The sequence below is a fragment of the Rattus norvegicus genome, chromosome 1 (genome assembly GCF_036323735.1).
Source record: "Rattus norvegicus strain BN/NHsdMcwi chromosome 1, GRCr8, whole genome shotgun sequence".
NCBI lineage: Eukaryota > Metazoa > Chordata > Mammalia > Rodentia > Muridae > Rattus > Rattus norvegicus.
The window spans coordinates 27,458,550-27,474,112 of NC_086019.1; the positions used below are offsets into that span (position 1 = coordinate 27,458,550).

The following is a 15,563-nucleotide window of genomic DNA, read 5'->3' on the forward strand; positions in this document are numbered from 1 at the left end:
TTACAAAATTCTTTTTCCCCTCTCCTTTTTTTCTTAGTCATCCCCTGCCCTCGCCTGTCTTTTGTCAGCTCTTAGTTCTGTTCTCCAGCTGAGAGTTAATAAATGTTTCAGCAGAACCAGTGACTATATTGTCTGTGTACCTTAATTGTAAGAAAAATGCAACTGACCGAGATGCCACCTATCCATTGGTACTGAAAACTGAACAAATGCGAGGCATAAGGTGGTGACATTGAAGGGAAGGCTAAACAAGAAATACTCATTGAAACAGATATCCTGAAGTATATATTTAGATGTTTGGGTTATTACTAAGAGGTATTAAGGCAATTTCACTAAAAAGAGTTTTGAAGCAATGTTTGATATAAAACATAAAGCTCAACTATTAGATAACAGAAAACATTTTGCCTAACAAAGTGTTAATAAGATGCTGAAAGGTAAAACGATCAATGACCTTTGCTGGAGCATGTTTAAAAAATAGTCACACATGACTAATAAAAATCTAATGCCTTTGGGCTCTCGATACTTTGTAGTAACTCTTTAGTAAATACAGCATCGGAAAATACTTCTGGTTCTGGGATTGCTTTTTGTTTGTTTATTTGTTTTTTGTTTATTTTGTTTTTTACACTCAAGCTTTTATTCCCCTCCCGGTCCACCCTCCAACTGTTCCAAATCCCGTAACTCTTACCCGCCTCCCACCAGCTACCCCGTCTCCGAGATGAGGTCCCCACCCCACCCTACCCCAACCCCACCAGACCTTTAAACTCCCTGAGGTCTCCAGTCTCTTGAGGGTTAGGTGCATCTTCTCTGATTGAACCCAGACCTGGCAGTCCTCTGTTGTATATGTGTTGGGGACCTCATCTCGCTGGTGTATGCTGCCTGGTTGGTGATCCAGTGTCTGAGTGGTCTCCGGAGTCCAGGTTAATTGAGACTGCTGGTCCTCCTACAGGGTCACCCTCCTCCTCAGCTTCCTCTAGCTTTTCCCTAATTCAACCACAGGGGTCAGCAGTTTCTGTTAATTGATTGGGTACACGTATCTGCATCTGACTGTTTCAACTGTTTGTTGGGTCTTTCAGAGGGCAGTTGTGATAGATTCCTTTTTGTGGGCACTCCTCAGTAATAGCGTCAGACCTTGGGGCCTCCCTTGAGCTGGATTCTACTTTGGTCTGTCACTGGACCTTCTTTTCCTCAGGCTCTTCTCCATTTCCATCCCCGCATTTCTTTCAGACAGGAAGAATTATGGGTCAGAGCTTTCACTGTGGGATAGCAACCCCATGTTTCACTTGATGCCCTGTCTTCTGCTGGAGATGGGCTCTACAAGTTCCCTTTCCCCACCGTAGGGCATTTCATCTAGGGTCCCTCCCTTTGAGTCCTGAGAGTCTCTTACTTCTCTGGTCTCTGGTACATTCTGGAGGGTCGGTCCTTCCAACCTCCTACTTTCTGAGGTCACCTGTTTCCATTCTTTCTGCTGTCCCTCAGAGCTTCAGTCCTCTTCCCCCACCCAAATACCAGACCATGTTCCCCTCTCCCCCATCCCCTTTCTCTCCGAGGTCTCTCCCTCCTGCCTTGTGGTTGCTTTCTTCTCCTTCCCGAGTGGGACTGAGGCATCCTCACTTAGACTCTTCAGCTTGTTGACCTTTTTGAGTTCTGTGGACTGTATCTTGGGTATTCTATACTTTTGGCTAATATCCTATTAGTGAGAACATACCATTCATGTCCCTTTGGGTCTGAGTTACCTCACTCAGGATATTTTCTAGTTCCATCCTTTTCCCTCAAAGCTCAGGATGTCCTTGTTCTTAATAGCTGACTAGTAGTATTCCATTGTGTACATGAACCACATTTTCTGTATCCATTCTTCTGTTGTGGGACATCTGGGTTGTTTCCATTCTGGCTACCACAAATAAGGCCACTATGAACATAGTGGAACACGTGCCCCTGTGGCATGGTGGGGCATCTTTTGGGCATATTCCCTAGTCTTGGTCCATCTTATGTTCCCCACTCAGTTTTACAATGTTTCTTCTTGGAATATCCAAGTCATATTTATAAAGCTACAATGAAGTTGTTGTATCTCTAAAATGTTGATCACTTTGGATTCATTCTACTTAATTTCCCCTTTTCCACATGTTGGAGGATTTATCTAACCATAGCCCTTTGATCAGGCTCAAAATATTTCCAAGTATTAAATTCTTAGAAGTTCTACGCACAGACTGTCCACAATCCTCACTACGTTTTGTCTTTCTATATAGTCCTATAGAGAGATAATAAACTCCATAAGGTCATATACACTGTCTTACCTAATGCATCATAGTGGTCTTGTAGAATGGTTTGTGTATAGCATAAGAGTGATTATTTTTGCAGTACTATGCTCTGAACCAAAGACCTAAGACATACTAAATAACTCTAGTACTGAGTTACCCAATCAGCCCTTTGACTTATGACATAAAGTCACAATGTATTTTAGTCTTGTCTTGGACTTTCTAAATAGTCCAGGTAGACCTCTGACTCATGATCCTCCTGCTGCCTCTCGACAACGGCTTATAGTTATCGTTACCTGCCTGCACATCCAGGAAAGCACAAGGATAATAACCAAAATGATTAACTATAGGCTACAATAACTGGAAAAATATGTTTCCGTCCTCTTTAAAATTAACTAGGATACTCTGAAATGGAAGCATTTTGTTGTTCTTTTGTTTTTTTGTTTTGTTTTGTTTTGTTTTGTTTTTTGTTTTTTGTTTTAATCCAGAAGGAATAGGTTATGGAAAACTCCAGAAATTCAAGATACTATTTTAAAGTTTTTCTTCACCTTACTCCTTCTCTCTGCATTCTCATGTCTACAGTATTAGTTCTGATTTGCCTACCTTCATAACAGACTCTTCTTTAAATGCCTTTTGCTGTGAGAGTGCTTTAGCTTTCTATTCAAATACTGAAATGCCACTGGTATAATTTTCTCATTTACTTGTCAACTTTTTTTCATCAAGTGCTCATTATTTGTTGAGCAATTAAGCTTCTTGCAATGACCTGAATACATAAAGCCTATGTCAGAAACAAAGTTTTTGTGTTAATAACAGCTTTTGGGTACCACATTGGCCCTTCTTGTTTTGAAAAATGACATGACCAATAATGAACTTTTGAAAACTTACTGAGACATGAATAAACATACTGATATAAATTTTTGTCACTATTCTCATCTATGTATATAATTATGAAATATTTTATTAGATTTCCACATTTATATATCTTATAATTCTGAGCTGGTTTGGCTTTTCCTGGAAAAATATCTTGTACATAAAATTTTCATTTATTGTTTTCTACCTTGTGCTGTGCCACCAAGACTTGTTTAATGTATCAGAAATCATAATTTTGAGCTGAACTTACAAATGCACAGGATTAAATAATCAGCTATTATGCACAAAGCAAATCACATTCAGGAATTGCTATTGTCACTAAAATAGAATCCCCAAAAGATCTATGGATTGTCCTTTTCATAGGCAAGAATTTTTGGTTGTGGTTTAAACACTGAACACACCAAGAGTTTATAAATTTCATCCATCACCATGGCCCACCAAGGTTCAAGTGGTATCTTGGAAGAAATACCAGAGTGAACACATGAAGAAGAGGGGGGAGGGGTACTGAGAAGTGGTCTTATGACATGGCAAGGCTTTCAAAGACATAAACTTATAGCAGCTGAGGTTACTTGCATAAGACATGCCCAAGATCAAATCCAGCCAAACCCCAGCTAGATCATGTAAAGGTTCTTGTACCTCCAAACTTAGCCAGGGGCTATCTACAGTTGACATCTGCTGAGGAAAGGAGTATTAGTCTCAAATTTAGAATGCTAGAATTTCCATATTTTGTTAATAGCATGACACTCATTGACATACACACATATACACAGCACTAACTGGGTTTACTGACTTATTTTTAAAGATGGAATCGAGAGAGAGAGAGAGAGAGAGAGAGAGAGAGAGAGAGAGAGAGAGAGAGAGAGAGATTTCTTAGTATCCTGTGTAAAATAACATAGCATCTTTTATTCTATTGCCTGTCTTTTGGTCACACTGTTTATTTAATGAACACATTTATTTCTACTATTTATAGCAAAATCCTTAAGTCTTTTTTGATATATTAAATATTTGTTTGTCATCTCTTTTCCTCCAAATTCACCATTTCCAAGCATAAACACTGCTTTTGGTATATAATTGACCCCTGACACATACTTTAATGTTATTTAATTAGTTATCTACCTACTTGATAAAAATAAACAACTTTGATTAATTAAAAACCGATTAATACATATAATTTTATATGACAGTCAAAGTATGAAAGAAAGGAAACTCATCAAAAATAGAATACTAAATATATCCATAAAAATATGAACTATTATAAATTTGAAGCCCAAGAAGTAGGAAGACCAAAATGTGGATGCTTCAGTCCTTCTTAGAAGGGAGAACAAAATACTCATGGGAAGAAATACAGGGACAAAGAGTGGAGCGGGGACTGAAAAAAAGGTCATCCAGAGACTTCCCCAATTGGCGATCCATCCCATATGTACCCTCCAAACCCAGTCACTATTGCTGATGCCAAAAAGTGCTTGCTGACAGGAGCGAGATATGGATGTCTCCTGAGAAGCTCTGCCAGAGCCTTACTGATACAGATGAAGATGCTTGCAGTTAACCATCGGACTGATCAAGGGGACTCCAATGGAGGAGTTAGAGAAAAGACTGAAGGAAGAAGAACAACAATATCAACCAATCAAACCCAACCAGAGCTACAAGGAACTAAACCACCAACCAATGAGTACACATGGAAGGACCCATGACTCCAGCCACACATGTGGCAGAGGATGGCATTGTCCAGCATCAAAGGAAGGAAAAGCCCTTGGTCCTGTGAAGGCTTGTTTCCCCAGTGTAGAGTAATGCCAGGGTATTGACTTTGGAATGGGTGGATGGGAGTAGGATCATCCTGATAGAAACAGGGGAAGGGGAGGTGGTATAACAGAGATGGGAAAGGGGATAACGTTTGAAATCTAAGTATATAAAATATCCAAGAAAAATAAAATTATTAAAAATTAAAAAGAAAAGAAATGCAAAGTATTTCAAAAATGCTTCAATATTTGACTGAAAATATTTTTCAAGTTACCAGGCAGTGTGACTTTTTTTTTAATTGTAATTTTTTATTTACATTTTAAATATTATCCCATTTTCTGGTTTCCCTTCCAGAAACCCGCTATCCCACGCCACCACCTCGCTTCTATGAAGGTGCTCCTTCACCTACCCACCTACTACCTCCCACCTCTCTGCCCTGGCATTCCCCTACACTGGGACATTGAGCCTTCTTCATAGGACCGAGGGCCTCTCTTCCCATTGATGCCCAACAAGGCCATCCTCTGCTACATATGCGGACGGAGCCATAGGTCCATTCCTGTGTTCTCTTGGGATGGTAGTTTTGTCCCTGGGAGCTCTGGAGAGTGGGGTTTCGATTGCTTGGAAATATTTAAGAACGATTTTAGTGAAAAAAATAAAAATATAACCAATATGAAAGTAAAGATAAGGAGATAAGAGGTCAAGCATGGAATTAAAATACTTGACTATTAGAATTTCCTAAAGTAATGAAGGAATTGGAAAATAAAAAATACCATGCAAGAATAATTCCAAAACTGAAAAGCTATTAAATGCTCTAAAACTAAATGAAAAAAGTCTACCACAATTCTTCCTTACATAATTTCAGAAGGTAAGGCAACAGGCATATTTTTATGTTATTATGCCTCAAAAATATAAAATATAACTAAAATTGGCATTAACTATATACATGTATTATCAATGAATATATGAATATTTAGCAAGACTATTAAAAATTTAATTAGTATGGTAATTCTCTATGATCTTAATTATCTGTAGAAAAAGAGGAGGTAATATAATATTTAAAATATAAAGGAAGCATATTAACTTGGATAAAATTTTAATTTAAAAATTGCTTCAGACAAATCCAATCCAAAGAAGATATAAAGATTCTGGAGTGGGGGTGTACATTTAATGATATCATCACATTGCTCTATTCATGCTTTGATATTTAAAATATTGTCTAGCTTAAAACAAAGAGCCGAAAGTGGCAAAAAATGAAAATAAGTTACTTAAAAATTTCACTTTGGATGTTGGGAAAAAGTCTCCATGTTTATTATCAATAGAAGAAAATGCACAAGATTGAGGGTATGTGACTATTGATAAAATATTTGAAAATACTTATTAAAAGATATGTGGAAATATATTCATGCCTATAGAATATTATGTAAAAGTAATTTGACAAAGGTGACCGTGATTGTCATCGTGGAGGCTTACTGCTGAGTAACCTCACCCTTTCTGAACTCTGGCATGTCTGGTTAGCTGCTGTGGACCAAACGCCTCTCCATGCTGACTGATTCAATCTGGCTTCTCTTAGCTTCTGGCTGAAATGCTCCGCTCCCCCTCATACTTAGTTTGGCAATATGTTCTCATCTTTGGCCTCAATCTCATTCTCTGGCCCATTCTGTATTCACCTATGTCTATCTTGCTCTCTCTGCAACCTATCTCTGTAAAACTGTCCTTGGAAAAATGCCTCAGAACTCCTCAAACTGGACTATCATAAACTCCACTCCACAGCCCTGCCTCTTAACCAAGCTGACTGAGTAGAACTCACATGCCTCTGTCTTCTGAGGGCAAGGATTAAAAGCCTGTGCCACCACGCCTCTTCTTAAACTTTTCTTTAAAATTTGCTCTATACGAAGCTGGTCTTGAACTCTGATATCTTCTTGCCTGTGTCTCTTGTCACTAAAAGCATGTCTGTATTCTAGCCAGATAACACAGACCTGGAAAGTCTATTAATGTGATTCCGTGCCAGAAAAGCCATGTTGCTGGGTTAAAATTCTATGTAAGAGGAATTAACTTTGCATCACAACACATACCTTAGAAAAACTAGCTTGAAAAGAGAAAATGTTTATTTTGACCCATAGTTTTTGAAGTTTAATTTCAAACATTTGGCTCCAATACTTTTGTTTTTTATTTTGTTTTTTTATAAAACACATCAGAATTTTATTGCTTGAAGAACACAGCATATGAAATCACAAAAACATCAAAATTAAAAGTCACTAGGCTTCAAACATATAATACATTATCAGATGCAGTAAAATATTAATTAGCCTGAAGTCTGCATCAGAAAAGAAAGGTATGGAAAATTATTCAAGTTGTTTACTTGAGAAACATATACTTAAAACAAAATAAAAGAATGTTAAAGTACAAATTAGAAAAGCCAAAAGTGACTAACTTATTTCTGTAAACTAAACTAACTACCTTTGGTACTTAACCTTTTTGAAAAAAATGATTCCTTCTATTTTTTCCAAACATATCATGGGCAGACCCATGAAATACCTTGAAATAACTTCAACATAAAACATTCAGCAAAATTACCACCCTTTTTACTACCTTTTTGTTATAGGGGGCAAAGAATATCTGACAAATGCATAATAATATGCCCATAAATTTCCCTTCTAAAACTGAAAATATGTATATTAAGAAGTCTAATACTTCTACACATTTCTTAGCTCTCAAAATTGAAATCCTAGCAGCTAGAATCTCTTCTGGGACTTAGTGAATAGAGATATCTAAATGTCTTGGCAACTGACATGAAAAGTTAATGACTTATATTATGTTAGGTAGCATTTTTCTCTTTCCAGAATATAAGTAATATGCTATTTCACCAAATACACTGTATCCCTCTCACAAACACTATTACATTTTATGCACTGAAACCAAATTAAAACTGTTCCCTTTTAACAGGCAAGTTAACATTCACATAGGGCTGGTCAGTTATAACACTTTTAAAGAAAACACAAAACTTTAAAAGCTATCACTAAATTATGATGACAGGGACAATGATGTCTATATCAAAAGTTAGCATTGAATTCTTTAGTAAAGAAAATATAAATGCCACACTGAATCCAACAATAAGTAAACTGCATGTTAAATAAATTATAAATTATATGGCCCTTTTTCATAGCAAACATGTTCATTAGCCTTCATTTATCTCCCCTAGCAAAAGTTTGAATAACCAGGTTTGAATATCTCAGTTAAACCAACAGAACCCAAGCAACTGTCTCATAAGTCCCACCTGTATACTCAAAAAAATGGAACCATTCTGGAAATCAGTCTGGAGGTTCCTCAGAAAATTGGACATTGAACTGCCTGAGGATCCAGCTATACCTCTCTTGGGCATATACCCAAAAGATGCCTCAACATATAAAAGAGACACGTGCTCCACTATGTTCATCGCAGCCTTATTTATAATAGCCAGAAGCTGGAAAGAACCCAGATGCCCTTCAACAGAGGAATGGATACAGAAAATGTGGTACATCTACACAATGGAATATTACTCAGCTATCAAAAACAACGAGTTTATGAAATTCGTAGGCAAATGGTTGGAACTGGAAAATATCATCCTGAGTGAGCTAACCCATTCACAGAAAGACATACATGGTATGCACTCATTGATAAGTGGCTATTAGCCCAAATGCTTGAATTACCCTAGATCCCTAGAACAAACGAAACTCAAGACGGATGATCAAAATGTGAATGCTTCACTCCTTCTTTAAATGAGGAAAAAGAATACCCTTGGCAGGGAAGGGAGAGGCAAAGATTAAAACAGAGACTGAAGGAACACCCATTCAGAGCCTGCCCCACATGTGGCCCATACATATACAGCCACCCAATTAGACAAGATGGATGAAGCAAAGAAGTGCAGACCGACAGGAGCCGGATGTAGATCGCTCCTGAGAGACACAGCCAGAATACAGCAAATACAGAGGCGAATGCCAGCAGCAAACCACTGAACTGAGAATAGGTCCCCTGTTGAAGGAATCAGAGAAAGAACTGGAAGAGCTTGAAGGGGCTCGAGACCCCAAAAGTACAACAATGCCAAGCAACCAGAGCTTCCAGGGACTAAGCCACTACCTAAAGACTATACATGGACTGACCCTGGACTCTGACCCCATAGGTAGCAATGAATATCCTAGTAAGAGCACCAGTTGAAGGGGAAGCCCTGGGTCCTGCTAAGACTGAACCCCCAGTGAACTAGTCTATGGGGGGAGGGCGGCAATGGGGGGAGGGTTGGGAGGGGAACACCCATAAGGAAGGGGAGGGGGGAGGGGGATGTTTGCCCGGAAACCGGGAAAGGGAATAACACTCGAAATGTACATAAAAAATACTCAAGTTAATAAAAAAAAAATGGAGTCAGCAACTAATACTATGAACAATTACCAAAATGGTTTGAAATCATAAGAATGGTGACAATCTTCAAGATTAGCCAGTCTCTGAAATGGCATAGTGTAGCTCTAGATACGTTATACTGTAACAAGACTAGTCTTTTCTGCTATAAACCAGTAACAAAATCAAAAAGCATAACTCACCAAGTTTATATAAGTACTACTCAATACATTTCCTTCATAGTTATTGAATGTTTTATTTGAGATTTCCTCTAAACAAGTATATTTATCTGAGCATATATAATTGTTACCTGCATATATACTCACATTAAAAGACAAAAAAATAAATACTATATAGAACTGAACTTTTTCACCAACCTAATTCAATGTATTCTCCATTATGCCATGCACCATCTCAATATAAGTTTTCAATTTTAATTCAGTTAAAAGGGCAGAGAAAATACGAATACAGATAAAGAGATCTCTATAAATTTCACTGTATTTTTTATAAACCTGAAGTTCTCTGTAACACCGTTTATTGATCAAATATAAAGGGTCACATTGGTCTAAGATTCCAGAAACACCATGACAAATTCAAAATTGATATTATACTTAATCTTAAATTTTCAATACTCCAAAGTGACAGTTTTACATCTATAGCAGAGTAGTTGAAACCTAACAGCAGATGTCTCTAAAATACCAATGGTAAGTCCACCAAGATGCATTTCTTTCACTGTTTCCTTATAGAGGAAACAGAAGCCCAGATGGTGAATGTCAGATATCATCATCTTCTTCATCATCTTGTGAAGATCTTGCCTGATTTGATGCACTGCCTGGGGCTGCAGAAAGCTGGGCGTGTTGCAACTGCTTGCTGCATTTGAAGCCATTCCTGTTGAGCCAATTCTGCTGTTGCTGCCTAGCTTTTGCAAATAATTACTGTTCTCTCAATAATTCTTCTTCAGGAATGCCAAGGTTTTCCAAACGAAAACTGGTCTTTCATCTTTTTAATGCTACTGTCTTGAATTCCTATAACAGTTCTTTTACTTCATCGATGTAAGAGTAAAAGCCCAAACTTTTTCTTTTTTCAATCTGATTTATAACCCAGTGCCGTGCTGACCTGTCTTTCACTTCTCCTCCCCCGAGAGATTTTTATTAGCTATTGCAAGACAAAGAAACCAAACACCTTTGCCATTGATCAAGCCATATTCAGGTCCTAGATTGCCACCTGATATTTATGCTTAATTGCTCCAAATTATAGGCTGAAGTCTTTACAAAAGAAGGCACCTACTCCTGCAGGAAGCCCAAACTTTCTAGTGCTTGAATGACATACTCTGGTGAAATTATCTTCGTTTCTGGCTTGTTACAAATCTTGTGGCTTCAGAAGATATAAGGTGAATGAATTCAGAGGAGCAGTTCACTACCAGCTCTCGGCATCGTTGGCCACCCTGACATTAGGGAGAGTCTCTTTGACCATCTTATTTATAGCAGTTCTGGGGATAGTAAGATCATCATCATTGACAGACGAGGAAGCCATCCTGCCTTCCTGTCTTTCAAGCCACAACTTTTAAAGTCCTCGCCTCTGCTCCACCACTCCACAAAGATTTCTCAATAGGCTATCCCATGAGAGGATTATCCGGGATCAGGGAGGCTCAGAGGAGAGAAACCAGGAAGGAGCAGTCTGGAAGGCAGGGAACACCTACTTTCTCTGGAACTCAGTTGAGTCGCCACATGAAGGAAAACACCATACAAACTTAGATTAAAATCAAAACATAAACTCAATCACTGGACCCAACTACTAACATCCTAATTAGCAAGCCTTACTAGGTTAAATCCTCCAGTGGCAGATCTTGGCAGATCCTCCATCTAATCGGGACCTCTGGTTCATTACATCTTCTAGCCGTAGCTCTCTCTATTCCTGGCTCCAGTGCTTCTGAAGTTATGCCATGGTAGCCTCTGACGGTGAGGTGTTACGGTGGAGCCAAGTTGCAAACTATGTGGTCAGAATGCAGAAATGGAAAGAAGGAACCAGTGTATCTTCTGGTCATGTCCACAATGATCCAACCTTTTACTCTCTGTCACTTTCCAATACTATCATCCTGGGTACTAAGTCTTAAATACTCTTTTTATTTCAGATCCAATCTACAGAAAATGCAATAACCAGTCCATCCCACTTGGTCAATTTCAAAAGCTCCTCGGATTTCCATTATGACATAATTTCTTCTAGAGCTGTTATCCATTATTAATTGTGAAGAACTGTAGCTCAAAGGGAAGTTTACAAGATAGCACTTTACAGATTAGTACATGCTCAAATCTCCATGAATTTTACAAAGCATTCACCTAATGCTAGTAGATATCTTTTGTTCTCTAAACAAACTGTAGCTATTCAGCAGAAGTTTCCTAAATTTGTTTTGGCATAAGACTTTCTAACTGTAGGATTAAAGCTGGAATATAATGAAGAAATACCCATACATTCTATGAGAAAAATGACCTTCAAACAAGAAATATATCCAGCTAAAATATTAACTAATATAAAAAGACATAAAAAGCACATTTAAACTTAAAATCATTCACCTATTCTTAAGGAAGCGATGGACGATGTATTTTGCATTACAAAAGAAGAAATAAGATAAGAAAAGACGTGAGAAGTGTTCAAGAGAAATTACTCTTGACACTTATTTTTAAAATGGCAAGAAAAATTGTACTTGAACTACTGTAGTAGGGGAGAGAAACTTTTGTTGAACTGACATCAATTTCAAGTTAACTAGAAATAGAAAGCTATTGAGTTATTGAATAAAGACTTAAATAATATTTTCCACCTTATAATAGGGGAGACAAATTGACCTCAACAATTTGTAGACAAAGGGTAGCAGATTATAAATGATAGGAAAATACTAGAACATAGTAGAGAGATAAGTCAACGTTCTTCATCCATCTGTGTTTTATTTGTCTCTGAACAATTATCCATAGCATGCTCACTATGTTTTCAAGAAGATGAACTTAACCTGTGACAATGGGCTATTATTGATTTTTACAATAACATTTTACAGGTTTGACTCCCAAACTCTCTAAAATCTACCACTGGGTAGTGGAAAATTTACACCTGGAAAGCAGTGAGAGAAAAATTATATTGTAAAATTGAAAAAGTCAAATTTCTACAGTAATATTGGCCAGAGCCCGTCTAAACTGTATTCTACCTCAAGTTTAAAATAGCTGGGGTGAACAGTAAGGCTATCTTGAACAGGTACAAGAAACTGGGCATCTTACCTAAGAGGGATTCAGTTCTGATTAATCGGGTATCATATTTACTTCTATTCATCAGCTATCAGGGAGCATTTCAGAAGAGGGAGAAGAAAGGTTTTACAAGCCAGAGGATCAGGGCTTCTGCTGTGAGATTGTGTCTCCCAGTAATGTCAGAAGCCAAGCCCACAAAGTCTCACCAACATGGTTTCTGAAACATGAGCTGAATAAGAACACCAATGACAAAACAAATGAGGGAAAGTTCCCAAGGTCTTAACATTACATAAACAGGAGGAGGAGGAGCAGGAGGAGGAGGAGCAGGAAGAGGAGGAGCAGGAGGAGGAGGGGGGAAAGGGAAGAGGAAGAGGAGGAGGAGGAGGAGGAGGAGGAGGAGGAGGAGGAGGAGGAGGAGGAGGAGAAGAAGAAGAAGAAGAAGAAGAAGAAGAAGAAGAAGAAGAAGAAGAAGAAGAAGAAGAAGAAGAAGAAGAAGAAGAAGAAGAAGAAGAAGAAGAAGAAGAAAACTATGGAAATCTTAAAGGGGAGACATGATTGTCCCAAGGAAAGAACCATCAACTAGTTGTCAAGTATGAAGCAGTCACACCTAAAAAACACGTATCAATAACTTTGTGTGGAATGATGAGGTAATGTTTAGGAACATATGTGTATATACATAAACATATGACCATGCAGCAACAATTAACAAGAGAGGCCATGAATTTGAAAAAATAGAGAATGGTATATTGGAGAGTTTGTAAGGAAGAAATGTCATAGTGAGAAATATACATGTAGGCCTATAAGACCATCAATACAATATTGATCTGGTTCAAAATAATAATAAGTAAACATGCATTAAAAACGCTATGGAGCCCAAAGGCACCTGAATCCAGGGCTTTTCCAGGTCATGGGTCCCCCCAGCAAAAGAACAAACATATAAAAATAAATCAGAATTACTTAAAATAGGCTATCATGGGGAAATTAGTTTTGAATTAGTCTTTACAATTCTGTTCATCAGTTTAAAAAGAATGTGCACTGTGCAGAGTACTTTGAAGTTATATATAATATTGTATTTAATATTGATATACATGTGTATATGTATAAACATATGCCTGTAATGTATATATATGTATATATATACAATTTTAAAATATCTTAAAGTAATTAAAATTGAAAGAAATTAGAAAAACATATGGAATGCAGGAAAATTTTTAACTACTTATAAGGGAATTTATAGCACAGAAAGCTAGGAAGTAAAACCTAAAATCAATACTGTAAGTTTCTTATTTAACATATCAGTATAAGAATAACAAATTCCAAATTAAGAAGAAAATTATTTTTTATTTAGAAGAAAAATCAATAATGGTAAAATAAGAAATCTACAGAGGACAACAATAAAATGAAAAGCTTTCTATTTGAAAAATAGTGTAAATGAATTCAGTATAGAATGTGTGTGTGTGTCTGTGTGTGTGATGTGTCTGTGTGTTTGTATGTATGAGAGAATGAGAGAAAGAAAGAGAAAGAGAACATGAGAGAGAACAAATGCTAATACCCTAAATGAACAGGAATATTATTATAGATCATCTATAGACAATGAAAGAGGCTACAATGTAATGTTATTAATAACTCTGCACCCATAAATTCAATTGCCCTGATAAATTTGCTAAATGATGAATAGATATGAAGTCCAATATCTATTAACAAAAATTCAATCAGTAACAGATTTTCAAGATAAGAACCCAGCCTAAAGGGGTTCACTGGTTAATTTGTCCCAACATTTAGTAAAGAACTTTTATCAATTAACTTTTGCTTCTTGCAGAAGGTAGAATCAGGGAACATACTGTCCTTCTTTATTCTAGTTCGCATTACCTCAATTCCAAATCAAAAGACATTGCAAAAACCACTGCTGTGTCAACATGCCTACATGAGATGCTAAAAAATCAGTTCTAATAATGAATAAAATAATTACAGACCGTGAACAAGAGTGAATTATCTTAGTAGAGTAATGTTGATTCAATACTTAAAATGACTTAAAATAATACAACATATCAGTATGCTTATTGAGAAAGCTTCCTACAAGGACTAAAGAATGAAGCATACCATTCCAAGATTCATTTCATGGAACCTTAGCTAGGATAGCTAGGTTAGCTAGGGTAGCAAGATAAATTAAGTCTCCTTGGTGTCTATGTGCAGATCTTTGGCCTTTAATACCACAGAAAGCATGAGGTGAGTAGGTGGATAAGGCTGAGTCCTGGATGATGTGTTGAGTCAACTGTGAAATGTTGATATATCTTCTTTCTACTTAATTTTTTCCTGGAAGTATGACTAACATTCCTAAAGTAGGCTGTGTTCTTTCAGTAGCAAATGACTGGCTATATTCATCTTCCGGTCCGTTCTATCTAAATTCCACTTTGTATCTCATGTCTAGAACACATTTTTACAAGGTTAAAGAAAAAAAACACATTATCATAATGGAAAAGAAAAGCTTGATGATACCCAACATCCATTCATGATTTACATAAATAAAATACAAATTAGCAATAGAGTGAGGCTCAGCTAGATAGAACAAATCTAAAAATACCAACAGATAATATCATTTTATCAGTAAAAGAGGAATTAAAGCCATTATCTCTAAGACCGAACCTAAGCTACCATTGTCTACCCATCCATTTTGACAATGTAAAAAATACATACTTCTCAAAGGGGATAAGAGATAGTTTATTTTGAGTGATCATGTGCTGGAACTATATAGGTTTGGATTGCCCCCATATTCCATGTTCTAACACTGTAACAGTTTCATGAAGTTTATGGTAACAGAGTAAATAAAGTTATAGATTGAGACCCTTAACAAACACATTAGTAGGTATGTCAGGTAGGCAAGCCACATTAAGAAGAAAGATTGCTGTATCAAATGCTATCTAATGAAATTCTTAGCTTTGTGGTTGGTAAAATCAAGAAGCTCTGTGTATACATTCCAAATGTTTTACCTTCGTAGTCACAAAGATGCTGGGAATTATACAAAATGGTCGATAGATACATGCTAATGAGGTTGAAGATGGCACAAGATAATTGGCATTAAGATCTGAACCTGTAGCATTCCAACCGCTCTACG

The 15,563-nt window shown here is 37.0% G+C and overlaps 1 protein-coding gene and 1 pseudogene across 5 annotated transcripts in view; one reads left to right on the forward strand and one right to left on the reverse strand.

Moving 5' to 3' along the window:
• Positions 1–15,563, forward strand: part of Nkain2 (sodium/potassium transporting ATPase interacting 2) — a 1,207,754-nt gene that overhangs the window by 970,169 nt on the left and 222,022 nt on the right. The gene's annotated exons all lie outside the window — the stretch shown is intronic.
• Dr1-ps1 (down-regulator of transcription 1, pseudogene 1) lies at positions 9,995–10,754 on the reverse strand (annotated as a pseudogene).